Genomic DNA, 15,620 nt, shown 5'->3' with positions numbered 1-15,620 from the left:
CGAGTAATAAACAGACAGTACCTAAACTTCAACAGACCATATTATATTATGTGGTAAATATTGATCACAAATATTTTTCCCCAATGTTCATAACAGAGAACATGAGAACAAAACAAAAAGAATAAACAAAGGCTATTTTCAAAAAGCTGAATATTTAGGGTAAGTCAATCTAAAGATGAGCTTATAGTGGGAAAGATAATTGTCTTTCCATGGGGTCACACAAAAACTGTCTGATTTCTATCAATAATTATTTGCCTAAAAAAGAATAGCTCGCTTTAAGGTTACAACTATTAGAGAGTAGTTGCTGTTTATTGCTGCTTGTTTTTTTTTTTTCCATAATGGCTCACATCTCCCTACAGGTTCTTCAGTAAGTTATCATTTTCTACATTTTAGTCCTTTCCTCTGAACTTTAGTGAAGTACAAAGCATTAACTGTGAGTTCACTCCTGATTTGTTTTTCTCACTTGCTCTTTAGTAGCGATGCATTATTTTTTAGTATTGTATTGTATAGGGTTGTAAATTGTTTAAATGAAATCTGCTCACCTTAAGAAGTCCTGCAGAAATGTGTGTTACTGTTTTCAAAGACAACATTTAAACTTGGCCATTTATGCCCATTTCAGTAAGTGGTGGAGTGACAAGTGGTGGAGCTTGTGAGTGAATGAGCAAAGAGAATAGTGACTGTGAGAACAAAGCGGTGACTCAGGCTTCAGGGCTCTTATACACAAAACTTAAGAACCAACGGCAATGAGAGGTTCCCTGTTTGGTCTCCTTTCATCATCAGCGTCTGAACAAATAAAAACAGCACACGAACACAGCCCAATGTCTGAAAACTCTCTTGAGTTCCGATGATCAGTTTGTCTTTAGTTTCTTCACTCCATACGGACATGCAAGTGACAAATGAAAATAGATTTTGCGTGGTTTGTTAAATTTGCCCGTTTGCTCTGTGTCGTTACAGCCGCATCCCCCCTCGTGTGCCCCTTTGCTACATCAGACACTTGCGGTGAAATGGCGAAGAGGTGCACACATACAAAATAAAAGAGGGACAGGCATTCACAGGCAGTCCAGATGTGTCCATCTGTTTTCTACACTCACTTAACCCAGTTCAGGGTCGTGGGGTTGGGGTTAGAGCCTATCCCAACTGCCACTGGGTAGAGGGAGGGGCTAAACCCTGGACAGGTCACCGGTCCATCACAGGGCTCCAAATGCGTCCCATGGCCAATTGTCTGCCTTTTTAAGTTGACCCGAACAAAAGATGTTGTTTATGACTGCACAGCTTTTGATCTGTGAGTCCACAGGAGAGTTTTCAGGTTTGTCTTGGCCCATCTTTAATCAACTTTGGCCCAGAGAATGCGGCATCATTTCGGAATCTTGGTCATAGAGATATGTTTTTTTTTTTTTTTTCTCTGTAAAGTTTTAACTCGCATCTTTAGATGCAGCAACAGACCGCGTTCACTGACTAAAGTTCCTGAAAACGTGTTCCTGGACCCATGCAGTCATTTCCATAACTCAAGTTAATGCAGTGCAGCATGAAGGACCAGACACCACTACCATTCAGATTTAGTTTTTTAGTGCTGCATTCTGGGAATATTTCTTTTACATTATGTACCACAGATGATGAAATCTGAAAAAAAATTAACATATCCATTTGTAAATGTTATTCTTGATTGCTTAACCATTTGCCTTCTTAGTCTTATTATACAAATCTTTATATATACGTGTTAAATAACTGCCATTTTTTTGCTGACCTTTTTGAAATGTGTTTTTTTTCAGACAGAAATAAACACATGGATGGATAAATGAATACAACCAAGAATCTGCATGTTTAAACATGTTACATCTAAAATGTTTTGAAATATATTTTTCCATTTGTTAATGACACAGCATCTCTTATTCAGAAATGGTGTTGTACAACACATCCTCACAAAGCTGCCATCGCGGCTTTCTGTTGGCTTTGGAAATTTTAAGCATTTTTGATGATGCAACGGTGACAGTAACTTCAATGGGATCACACTGTTTCAAAGTATCATGTCTCATCCTGAGAGGAAAAACCAGGAAATCTAAGAGCCCCTCTTCCTCTCAGGGCAGAGGGCCTCTTAGAGTTTTAAAGACATCTACCTTAACCCAATCCTCAATTTAATGGCTTCCTTCTCAACTGTGCTTCGAGAAGTTTCGTGAAATTTGGCTCAGCAGTCTTTGAATAATCTTACTGACAAGCAGGCACACAAACAAATGGCGATGATCACTTCCCTCCGCCTCAGCTCTTGCCTTGGTGGAGGAATAAATCTTTTCACGCTGTATTAATCAGTTTCTGTCAGGTTTGTGTATAAAAGACAGTCGTGTTCATCCTGTTAGGCCGACCAAGAGCATCAACCACTGAAGGGCTCCAACTGACATGCATGGCTTTACTGAGGAATGAGATATCCTCAGAGCTCTACCCACCAGCCTCCCATCCATACACCACTGATTCTTAATCCTGTCTGTAAGCCGTTCACAGTGGGGTGTCCTGACCGCTTTTGCCACCCATACTCTTAACCCCTGCCTCGAAGGGTACGCTGGTTTAGAGAATGAATCATCAGCGTAGGATTATAGGGAGTGAGTCATACCAGCCAAGGGATGCCCGCTGCACTTTTAAAAAAATGTGTTGGCGGGAAGATTCTGCAATATACGAGGTGGTTTGGACACAACTGTAGGAAGCGTTAATGTTCTGGTAAGGAGCTAAGGATAAATTCAACATGATCATCTTTGCTCTTTGCAGGATACATGCCAAAGTACATACCTTCCAGAAAAGTAGGAACATTTAAAAAAAAAAACACAATTCAAATCTTAATCTGCAGTCTTATTTAACAGTCCATCTTAACTAACTTTATTCATTGTATTTAGGAATAAAAAAAAAAACACTTGGGATTTGATGTCAGCAACACACTCAACATAAATTGGAGTAGAGGCATGTTTACCATTGTATTGCAACACCCTTCCTTTAGATTAAACCTTTTTTTAATCTATTTGTTGTACATTTTCAGTGGAAGACTGTAGGCAAAGTCAAGCAGTCTGTATGACGAACAAGGTTTGGCATTGTTCTACTTAAATACCGTGGACCTCCAAGGAAAAGAAGTCACCTTGATGGTAGCGTATTATGTCTCTTCAAAATTCCAGTGTAAGCTTTTTCATCAATGACGCCGTGGGCACTGATGTACCGTCATTCCATCATAGATGCTGGATTTTTTTCACCTTTTCACTGATAACAGCCTGGATAAGCTTACTGATCTGTGGCAAGCAGAACCAGTTCCCCAATAAACAGCTAAAAGATAGACATATCTGACAACAGAACATCTTCTTTCTGTTCATCAAAGATGAGCTTGTACCAAAAGAGCAAGACACCATTTTATGGCCATAGTTGACATATGGTTTCCTCTTTGTGTAATACAGTTTCAGATTACATTTCTCGAGCATCAGACTGTTTTGATTGAAAAAGCCCATGTGGCTTTATTTATCACAGTAGAATGTCTGTCTCTCAAGCAGTACTGCCAGAGGGTTTAAAAGTCACTACCACCCAGCAGCAGTTACCTTTCTTGGCCATCATGTACTATTATTTTGCAAGATTCCCTGACATTGTGCTCAGTAGGCTTTTGCTTGGAAGGACGAAGCCTTTGGTGGATGCTTCTCTTACACTCAATCCTGCCACCCTCACCTGTCTTCAGTTAATCTGCTTATTTTTTAAATCTTCCGGAACTTTGTTACTTGTATATTTCACCAGATTTTCTGACTGTGTTGCTGGCATCAGATTTCAAATATGTTAATATTTTCTAAAAACAATAAAGCTAATCAGTAAATACACTGAATACCATTTTTTTTTATGACTTGTGTCTATTAAATAAAGTTTTGAGCGAAAATGTACCAAAACACACATTCAAGGTTTTATGGCATTTTCTAACATTTCGAAACTTCTCTTGTAATGACGTATGTACAAAGTTACAGACCACGAATGTACATCAAAGGGTGTCTGGATTTTCTGTGATTGTCAAAGATTTTACGCCATGTCCACAGTATATGTCCACAGACCAAATATCAGATTGTGGTCACGTGTTGCAAGCAAGTTTAGGTCCATGTGACCCCGATGAAGGGGACTCATTGTAGCCAGTAGATCCCACAGTGATACGAGCTGTTGTGATAACAACACAGTTAGCTGATATTTTATCATCGCATTCACTCTCCCACTCGGGATGTGTTAAGATACTGGTTACAGACTCATTGTTTCAAGCCCCCCTTTGCTTATCCTCTCAGTTTGTTTATCTGTTTGACTTTGTGCACAAGGAAGCAACATTACTCATCGCTCGGACACACAAACAGATCTGATTGTAACACCCTCTGTGGTTTTCCCTTTCATCCCCATATTTGGCTGTGTAACATGACCCACAGTCAGTTCACATGGAGACATAGGGAAATAATTTCATCAGCTCCCGCTGTTAGGTATGTGCATCTTACACTGCAATTCAGATTGAGGGACAAGTAAGGAGGAATGGAGAGACTCTCTCCTCCCCTCCCCTCCCCTCTCCTCTCCCAGTCCCTCATCACATACTGCAGCTCCTCCCTCCACCTTGCTCTTCTCCAGATCCCCTGCCTTCCTTGATGTGCCTCTTTCTCTCCATCTGCATCCCTCCTTCCTTGTCCCTTCAATCCTTCCTCGCTGAGACTAACAGCGGATGCACCCTCCCCATGTGTGTGGTTTTCTGTGTGAACCGTGTGTACCAGTGCGTGTACCAGTGCGTGCACACGTGTGATTTCGCAGCTGACGGAAAGGACTCATGAAGTGCCCTGGACTTGAATGACAGATCTATCTCCTTTTGCATATTTACCACATTTTTTTTTAACATCATTCGAAATTCCTCCTATTAGAGAATCTCATTTTTCTCCTCTTGGGGCAGCATCTAAATGGAATCTTCAGTCCTTTCTCCAGTATATTGGATTTAATGAGCAGCCACTGTGAATGGAAGCAGGCAGTTTCTGGATTTCCTTTAGTACAACTCTGGTAAGGTATCTTCCCTTCTCTCTTTCCCCCTTTTCACTCTCTTTCTGCGTATCTGTCTGAATTCTTGCACTTACCACCTGATTCACTTCTCAAAACAATTTGACAGGAGAATGCAGTACACACTATTGAATTCTTAGGGCAGTCAAACGAAGCAGAGTGGGCTATTTAAAGAAGGACATGAACTTGGACATGTAAGACAGTGCAGGGAAAAGGCAGTGAATAAAACCGTGTGCACACACCGGCTGTGTTGGTCATGCTGAGAGAGGGCGGTGGGGGGGGTAAACTATTGATCTGCTGTTATTTTCAGCTCTCGTCCTTTACAGACAACTTTGCCTGCTCTACGTATGAATGATTGTGTTAGTTTTGGCTGTGTGAATGCTGACAGGAAGCTCCTTTGTCATGACGAGGAGGTACATTCGGATAGGTGTGTGTCCCAAACATGCCAAGGTGTGTGTCTGCTGTGTTCACAGCAGTGGAAAAAAAAAAAAAGTGTGAATTTGGGTTTGTACGCCGTATGTATGTGCACAGTGTGCTTATGTAGGTGTGATGCAACAAAGTGATAGGATTCCTTTTTTGGACGCTTGCCTCCTGTACCGACACGTAATCTCATGGAGGCATTCGTGGCTTGACTTGGGGTGCAGAGTTGCAGCGTCTCTCTGCTAATTTGGTCTTCTGACAAAACAGCTTTTCCTTGCCAAGAGATAATTAAAGCACTGATTTTGATAGCTGATATGAAATTATTTTAGACTTTTTGTTTTGCAGATTTATAAGTCTGTTCATTGTGCATGCATTATGTTAACCACACTTGAATAAAGATGCCATTTTTGTTTGAAATTTGTCAGTTGGATGCATTGGTAGTTTGGTCTCCTCCACATTCCGGACGAGCCTCTTTCCTTTTCTTTTCTGCTGTCTGGTTTGTCTTTACTCTTGTCTTTATGAGCTCTACAGGGAAATGGGTATGGGTGAAAGATTTGGCATCTAAGAGAAAACCAGAGTGGAGTGAGTTAAAACTGGTCTTGGAAAGTAGAGAACAAATGATTGAAAACACAGCAATGAAAGATTGAAATGAAACCGGATACAGAGGAGATTGAGAAGGAGAGGGTGTGATCTAATACACCTCAGAAAGAGCTTTTAGACGGCCAAACCTCTTCCGAGGCCCTGGCTTTTGGCAGAGGGTCAGTTTACCCGCACATCCAGGCTCTCTGAGGGAAAACATGCGATAGATACCGCAGGCCAAAAGCTGCATCAAGCAGCAGCCCAGCTGCATTTCCTGCAAGGGACATCAATATTTATCTCATTTCCCCTTTCAGAGAAGAAGCCGCGATAACACCAAGAGATGGGAAAATAATAAAAGATAAATCAAATTACCCACCTTGGGTAGACCGTCATATTCTGTTTCATTCATAATACCTTCCCAAACCTAAGCCAAAGTGGGCTGATACTGCTACATATCAAAATACAGGTGACGCACAGAAACTCGTGTTTTCACTGAGTTGAATGAGGAGCTAGAGTTATATTTATAGTAGTAATAACATGCAACTGTAACACAAACAGCCTCAAAGCCCCCCCCCCCCTTAAGTCTTGCAATCTTTTAAAAAGGTATTTTTTTTCATAAATCATTCAATGATTAAAAAGAAAGCACACAACTCGACTTAAAAGAACCATATTTAAATAACCATATTTTATTCGTACCTTTAGGCACTTTGTTACTAGCAGCCAATTAAAAAAAAAACAGTCTGTTCCCATTTCCTTTGTTGGATGTATGAAAAAAGCCAAACACAGTTTGACAGACCAACAAGGGGATTCACAAAGAGCTGTTAGCTGAAAACTTGGCAAATCTCAGCATGGTGTGCAGTCTTTTAAAAAAATTTAATCTAAAAAACTATCTACAACAGAGATATCCTTGAAAAAAGATCCAGCAAGGACCTGACACAGGACCTGAGAGCTGCATCTGCTGGACCTTCAGTTGATCCATCTACTCTTCACTGAAGCCTCATCAGGGATGGTCTCCATTCCTGGGTGGCTGTCAAGAAGTCATTCTTAAGGAAGGGAAACAGGGAGAAAAGGCTGTTTATACCAAATGACACCAGAAGTGTACCGAAAATCAATTGCAACGGAACTTATGGAGGGATGAATCCTCCCCAGAGCCCAGACCTCAACATTACTGAAGCAGTGTGGGATCATCTTGACAGAGAACGGAACAAAAGGCAGCCAACATCCAAAGAAGAGCTTTGAAATGTCCTTCAAGAAGCCTAGAGAACTATTCCTGACGACTACTTAAAGAAAGGGGGTTTCAGGCTCTGTTGAAGAATAATGGTGGTCATACCAAATACTGACTTTCGAGCTTGCTATAATTGCACAAGCTCTCTTCTTGCCTTATATAGTTTATTTACATTCCCTCTTTTCCTGGTGATATATAAAGAAAGGAGGGGTGGCTTAAGGCTTTTGCACCGCACTGTTTATGCAGCCAGATTGTCTCGAATGCCGACTGTTATATTGTTGTGTCTAATTAGCATGTTACATATAGTCACTGGTTTAATCATTGGTTCGCTGAAGAAGTAAGGATGATAAAATGTGTTGATAAAGGATCAGAATGGATCCCTCTACCCTGGTTTACCCAGGATGTCCTGGTTGGTGTCTTTCCTTGATTCTGGGCTGGTCCCTTTTCCTGTTGCCCTTGGGGTTGGGGGGGCAATCCAGAGCACGGAGGTGCATGGCACTGGCCCAACACACCAGCCCCAGCTGTGATCCAGCCTGTCACTGGTTGATGCTGGGTAAGTAAAGATCAACATCACTGCTTTATATGTGGCTGCTGGAAGGCTTTATCTTTCGGTGGATAAGGGGGTTACCACAACACAAACGGCCACACATCCATCTATACGTACTACAGTACACCTTACACACACACCTGTAATGGTCTGTTTTTCTGTCTATTGTCTTTATGTGTCCTGTCCTTTTTGTGTTCCACTGTCGGCGATTCAAGTCCTCTGACGAAATCAAGGTTTTTTTAATCAATTAAGCTTGTTAGATTAGATGGTCAAAGAGGGCTGGTGAAGGACACGCTCACCAGCACTTGCACCTATGCACAAGAAAAAAATGCAAGATTAAATTGCATATATAAGAAAATTTGTTTCTTACTAGACCTTTGCATCAACCATTGATATATATGCAGACCGTGAAAAAAAGAAGAAAAAAAACCCAGAAAGACTGTATCTGATTTCAAACTCAGAACTTATTCATCACGATTTGAATCAGTAGTATTCTGCTAATTTACTGGTTTAATTGGTGATCTTTAAGCGACATCTTCCACTTTCTCACTCACAGACATACCATGTGGCTAGTCATTTTTTGCCTGGGCTGCAGTAAAAGCTTGTCATACAGAAGTTGACTTGTAATCACCACTGACTCGCACTGCCCATGAACGCCTCTCGTCTGACATCAAAGAAACACTGATACCACCCATCACCCAATAAGAAATGAACAACCAATTTCTCCTCATCTTCTAAATCAGCTATTCTCGAGGCCGCTATAGCGAAAAATGGTTATTACTGATGTGGTGTCATGATTTACCACCATGCATGAAATGAAGTTGGTAAATTAGTTCCAGTATTTCACAGCTAATGGTGTCCGTAGTGTTGGGCTTGCATTGTAAAGTTCTGCCGACTGAAGCTTCTCATACCAGCATTATCACTGGAGAAACTGTAAAAAAAAGAACACCAAATAGCTTTTTTTGTAGAGCTCTAATGTACTGGTCATCTTTCATTTAGTTATTCCAAATCAGAACAACGACAGTTTTATTGGCAAATGTAAATCTCTTTATATGAAGACTAAAACTAAATTGAATTAAACAAGCTTTAACACACTTGACAGTGGCGGAAAGGGGATAGAAATGCTGCAGGTTAGTTTGGTAAAGGTATGCTAATTGCTTTTAATATATCTAAAATCATACATAACTCACAGCCAAGATGTTAGTGAACAGAATAAATCTATGAAATTGTACTGGGGCGTCATCACTACTCAAATGACATCTCTTTATTGCAAAGGCCTGCTGGACAGTGTGAGAATCTGGTTTATGTTCAATGAAGCTTTAAAACATTATACTGCAATTATTTTTTCATGTGAAAATATTTGTTATCCACTCATTCACTACACTGCCACTAAATTAAAGGTCCATTTTTCAATAAGTGTGCGACTATTTCATTCAATCTCGAAACAGATTTATTCCGTACTTCATGATTGCCATCTGTAACATTCATGGACACCTCCGTCAATCCAAACACGGATAATTCTATACTTTTATTGTAGATTCTCTGTTACATTCAGAAGCATTTGCAGATTGTAGATATTAGACAATATCACGTAGGACCAGAACCCTGTTTGAAACTCGATCAGTTTAAACAGTGAACATGTTCTTACTCCCCTTTTGAGTAGCTCTTAAAAGGGAACTGCGGTATTTTCAACATTAGGCCTCTTTTCTAAGTCGTCTGCAATGTTTTAGAACCCCCCTCACCGCTTTTTTGATGTTTACTGCTGTCTCCGGTATTTGCCTAATTTTGATTCTTCTCAACCTGCTTCAGAATGGCAAGTCATGCGCATGTCCAAAAAGGTCCGTAAAAGCACCATAAACGTCCGTTTTCAAAATAATCAACTCACCGGAGTGGTTACTGGTGTGCACTGGTAATCCATATCAAATTTCGTTGTGAAAAGTTGCTTCTGTCGTGTTTTATTTGGCAGCTCGTTCATGCTCGCACTATTTTCTTAGCGGTGGCGGAGTAATATCAACGAACATCCAGTACAAAATGTCAAATAAAACATGACAGAAGCAACTTTTTGCACCGAAATTTGATATGGATTACCAGTGCACACCAGTAACCACTCCGGTGAGTTGATGATTTTGAAAACGGACGTTTATTGTGCTTTTACGGACCTTTCTAGACATGCACCGTACTTGCCATTCTGAAGCAGGTTGAAAAGAATCAAAATTAGGCAAATACCGGAGACAGCAGTAAACATCAAAAAAGCGGTGAGGGGGGTTCTAAAACATTGCAGACGACTCAGAAAAGAGGCTTAATGTTGAAAATACCGCAGTTCCCCTTTAACTTACCAACCTCCACTGAATTATATCCTGATTCTCCAAACTTAGAGACCTTTCAACAGCGTCCACTGCAGGTAAGACAATGGCAACTGATAAATACTTCACAAAACCCTGCTTAAAATACATTGAAATAGCCCCTCAATGTTTTTGCACACAAGGAAACATTTGTTGAAACGTTTATAGATGTGAAAATTTAACATTGTTCGAAATAGAATTGATCATTTTGGTTTTACCGCAGTTAAATAAGTAATATTTAATCAAATTAGATACAATAGATTGAAAGATTTCTAACATTATTAAGTTGTTTTTGCCCATCAAATAATCCTCCACAACCCTAAATGCACATGGCATTACATTTGGGATTAGCCAAACATTACTGTGGTCTCCTGCAGTTGGGAAAAAGGACATTACTCACCAGTTGTTTGTGAAGGACAAGGAAGCAATATTTGTTCACTTCTCCCTTCTGGGTGAGCAAATTTAAATGCTGTAAATTGGAGGATTTATGAATAATTCAGGAACTGCTTTTATCTTGTGTATTTGGATGCATTACTAGGCCAACACAGTGGTGAGTCTTGTGTGCTTCAAACTCAAGAAAGGATTCATCCCTCCCTGACCCTTTGTTGTTTGACAAAATCATATCAATATTCCTCCTCACTTGGCCTAGTTTTCATTCGAGGTGCACTGGCTTTTTGCAGACTTTGTTCAAAGAGCACATCAAATGTCACAGAGGCATTTTTGTTGCTCCTTAAGATGAAATGAACAAAGGTTCGTGAATCTGCATTAATAACTTCATCATTTGAAGCACTTGAAAAATGAATAAGAATGGTTGGACCCCGTTCAGCAGGTGAAACATCTCCGATGCCACAGTATAGATTAAAGGGAACTTTGGGCCATGCAGTGCAACAGTTTTTAGAATTACAATGAGTGGCCTGTACTGTAAAACACATGCTTGGATGAGTATGTAAATTACATGTTCCTCTTAGCTTTATATGTTATATTCCTTTCTTTTAAGTGATATCACAGAATACAGAATGTCCAATATATAGATCTGAATCATTCAGAAGATGCAGTCTGGTGCTAAAGTCACATGTCCTAAATTTGGATGAAAGACTTTTACCCATGCATGAACATCTGTCACAGTCTAACTATTGTCACTTGACTTCACTACATTCTATGTTGTAAGGAACAACAATTACAATATACATGATTAGTTTGTAGTTAGATCAATGTTTTTCAGCCTGTGGATTTCAGTAGGGTCATGATTAAATAATGAACAACCATTGAACAACAAGTATTTGCATTTTTGGCAATCCTGTAATGATTAATTTGGAGAGACAAAGTAAGCTACAGCACCTAGGCACACATGGCGAAAAAAAATCTGAGAGGCAACAAAGAGAAGCTTCTTGTGGTCCAGAGGAATTAAAAACAAGTCGCATTCAGTGAAAGGATTACATTTTTTTAAAAGAAAGTAATTAGCAACAAGGACAAACATAACGCACCGATGGAGTGGCCATGGGCAGTTGGTTATGTATTTTTTAAAAAGGAGAAGCAAACCTGGAGAGTAAAAGATTTAGCAAAGGGACAATGGCTTATCTTTGAGATAAAAAAAACAAAACAAAACACATACACATGTATAAATATATATAATCAATATCCTGTATTTATGCAATGAACTACCATCTGCTATTTTTCTAAACAATAATGCATCAAAAACAGAATGTTAATGGATTTGGACATAAATTAGAAGAAGGCCTTATGTACTATAAATCTGACAAGTCGCACCAAATTTCCATTAGTTTATATAAAATGGCCATTATTTGGTATAATTGTATGTCATAGAGGATTAAAGAAATCTAACCTCAAAAAGGTAATTCCCTACATTATCTTCAGCCATGGACCTTTTTCTGGAAAAAATATTGTCTTATTTGACAAGCTACCACAAGTTCTTGAGGTCTTAATGAGATGTCACTGACATGCTCGTTCCATTTCCTCTGTGCTACTAAAGTTTTTAGTGGCAAACATCAGGAAGTGTTCCATATGTTTGTTTTAGGAAGGTCTACCACCCCTGTACTGATGGTGCTTTCATCAACAAATGGGAAATTGGAATTTGTCATTTTCAGCTGGTATAAAATAGAATGCAAATTAGAGGTCTGATTTCCGTGTTGGGGCATAAAACGTTAAACAAAGAACCTGTAAACCATTCATTCCTTAAGTGAACTATAAAACAAATAATGACATTTGATTTTGGTATCAAAGGCATAAAACAAGAGCAGAAACGTCTCACTTCTGGGGTGATAAAGAGTAAAGAGGCTGGATTTGCTTTTGTTGAGTTACAATTGTCTTCAGACAACGTAATATGTACTTTCAAACAGAAAAAAGTAACTTTTTCATTCATATGTCCCTATCAATTCATAGCTCTGGTGAATTTCCAGAGCTGCAAAATGCTGGCTTTAATTTGTAAATGGAGGAAAGGCGCTGCTTTTAGTGCTGTATACTGCACTGTCTGCTTCCTCCTGTCACTCCACATCGTTATCAATCATCAGTTATATATGACAGGGACACAGCACTATATAACCACGACCAGCCAGATGATGTTGGGTGACTGTGCAGAAAGAAGTTCGGAACCATGAACAAATTGTACTGTAAAGTCAAAATTTTAGCTAACTTCAATCAATCTTGGCTGCAATAAGTGAACCAGTGAACCCTACCTTGCTTTGTGGTTAAACTGTGAGAGACATCCAAAGCATGCTGTTTGGGCTTTGACTGAATCACCTCAAAAGATGGTCCACAGACATGAGATCCTCTTTTGTTCTTTTGTTTCTAATTTTTTTTTATGTGCTGAAAAAGAAAAAAAAAAAAACATCCTTTATGTTGTCAATATAATCACAAATGTGATTATGAGATATACAAAACCAAAATAAATAAATACATGGTGCTAACAAAACCAAAATGTACTATTACTTTATGTACAAAGATTGTGATGTTTTTTGCTTTGTGGTTGTTTCACACTCTTCAATGACACAATGTTGAAGAAGCTGCTGTGTTTGACAAATGATCCACATTTCCTACGAAGGAATTTCCCACTGGAATGAGCTATTTGATGATTTTTAATCACTTTAGGTGGATAATTCAACACGGAAAAGCAAATTCTGCTGCTGAGCGATCGGGATATTTTTAAACCAAACACTGCACACGGTTCCATTTAGAGTTACAGCTCACAGTATCGCAATTTAGAATCATCTATGGCGTGACCAAAAAAAAAAGGTGGACAAACATATGACATGATAATCAGATCAAATGTTCGGAATAATCTAATCCCTTCTCCTTAACAAAGCCTGGCCACCGTTTTAGAAATATGCCCTGTGCTCAGTAATTACTCTGACACAACACCTAGTTCCTTTTGTCAATCATAATGTGCAGACTGTTTCTTGAAATCACCCCGAATAGCGTTTGTTTATGCTTCATGGGATCAATGTGCACCTAGAAAACGGAGTCACATAAGCCAGCACTGCTTGTGTTCATTAGAGTCACACTGGGAGAAGGAAGCTCAGATTTCTTCCTTTCATGTTGCACAGTTTTGGTACTAAACCACGGCCCATGAGGCTGCTTCCCGCAGAGAATGTTACTGAGAGGATATGCATGCACTGATGACATACACCTGAGAAAAAAGGTTTATTTGATACAGTTCTTTGAATTATAGCTTCTGTGTTGCATCTGAGATCGTACTAGTTTGTGTTGAATGTGTCAGTCAGTTTTGTTTGCAATATCATTGACATTTTGTCTGACCCACTAGTTTGGTCAAAAGGATTTGAGACAGTTAATACGAGCAGCTGAATGAAAGGTCAAATCGTGATTCTGGTTTGAGGCTCAATAGATTCTTTTTTATTCTTGGCACATGTTGCAACTTTGGTGGTAGCGAATTTAGTGTTTCTGTGTGTGTCTGCTAACAACAAACATTTTACTATCTAGGAGTTAAAATCAGTGTAGATTCTTAGTCATTCAGGTCATGCTAATCATAAGAGTTTTAGTAAGGGCAACTGGACTTTTTTTTTTTTGTTCTATTTTAGTTGCCAATTAAGGCACAATTTCTTTCAATTTAATATCAGTTCCTCTGAGTATGAGTGAATGTGAGATTTCCATAACTGATGAGAGACATAGATCAAAAATAAGTATTTGGCTTAGAATATTTTTTCAGTCTCCACGCATGATATTGTAGACATTTTCTGGTCTTGACGTGTGACACCATCTGTATGCAATATCTTGATATTTGCACATAACCTCTGAAAATCAGTGGGTCAGCATGCTGATAACTTAAAAATACAGGCTCCTAGGCTGACTTTTTGGTGGTGAAATTGGTCTCATTTCGTCCACACACGCACACTCACAGTTGGAGGTAAATTTAAAAAATGATAATATCTGTGGCTGAGACCTCTCCCTCAACCCCCTCCTAGTGTGTTTTACTCTGATGCCCTGGAAACACACTTCCTTAGAAATTTGTCTCCATGATTAATATCCAAAAAAGCAGTGACACTCACCGCTTGCTTGGGAGCATGCTAAAGAGATATAATTAAAACGACGAAAACAGTATTTATTTGTTTTAGATTCATTTCAGGCTTAAACGAGCTAGTCTGTTACATAAGCACAGCTGGCTGAGAAGGGCCTATTTCACGAGCTTCATTTCTGGATAATTTCCCAGTCCTGACTGTACTGAAGTCTACACTGTGATGAGTGTAAGAAGAGAGTGAAAACACAGGGTAAAGCAAGCTGCCGATATCTCTAATTGTCATGGATGATTCACCAGGCGGTTTATTTTTGGATCACAGTGTCAGGAGAAAGCTCCGTGTGAAAGTACTTGAGGGATATGCGTTTAATCAATATGGAACATGTTTTACCTCAGTTTTTAACTGATCACAAAACATACAAGGCATTGCACTGCGGGTACGACATAAGATCTAGAGTGTAAGAATCAGCATGACATCAAGGCCATAGGCAGCACAACAAGGGTCCATCAGAGTAGCACAAAAACGTTTAATTGTTTTTCTATTTCTGCATAAATACGGCCTATATTATGATTGGATTTTTTTTAACAGAAGTACTACAAGATGATAACACATTTGGATAAATGAGAAAAATAATAAACTTGATTGTTAATCTGTCGAGCTAAAATATCCGTTATTGTAAGTGAGTGACCCTCTAAAGATAGCATGAGTCACCACGTTTTCAAATATGGTAAGCATGTTTGAAAATAATTGCTTAGGTCAGAAATCCTGATTCAGTGATAGAATGACATATCTGTTTAAGATAATCCTATCTCTAATATCATAATGTTGTATCACCCCTATTACGGTGCATTACCCTTGAACTGACCTTAAATATCATCTATGTTTTTGACATCGTACTTGGATAACATTTTGAGGAACAACATAAGCTCCTTGTTTAGATTGATGATCAATAAGGGCAAGAATGTTTTGATTAATTTTGTAAGGATTAAAGTTGAAAC

At 39.1% G+C, this 15,620-nt stretch overlaps 1 protein-coding gene across 1 annotated transcript in view; it reads left to right on the top strand.

Moving 5' to 3' along the window:
• The first annotated feature begins 4,698 nt into the window (after positions 1–4,698).
• Positions 4,699–15,620, top strand: part of lingo1a (leucine rich repeat and Ig domain containing 1a) — a 147,301-nt gene continuing 136,379 nt past the window's right edge. Inside the window, exon 1 of the mRNA XM_075470366.1 lies at positions 4,699–5,025. The gene's annotated coding sequence lies outside the window, so the exon portion shown is untranslated. The remainder of the gene's footprint in view (positions 5,026–15,620) is intronic.

The sequence above is a fragment of the Odontesthes bonariensis genome, chromosome 7, assembly GCF_027942865.1.
Source record: "Odontesthes bonariensis isolate fOdoBon6 chromosome 7, fOdoBon6.hap1, whole genome shotgun sequence".
Classification (NCBI taxonomy): Eukaryota; Metazoa; Chordata; class Actinopteri; order Atheriniformes; family Atherinopsidae; genus Odontesthes; species Odontesthes bonariensis.
Note: the sequence above shows the minus strand (reverse complement) of the source record. Positions and strands in the feature narration are given on the sequence as shown.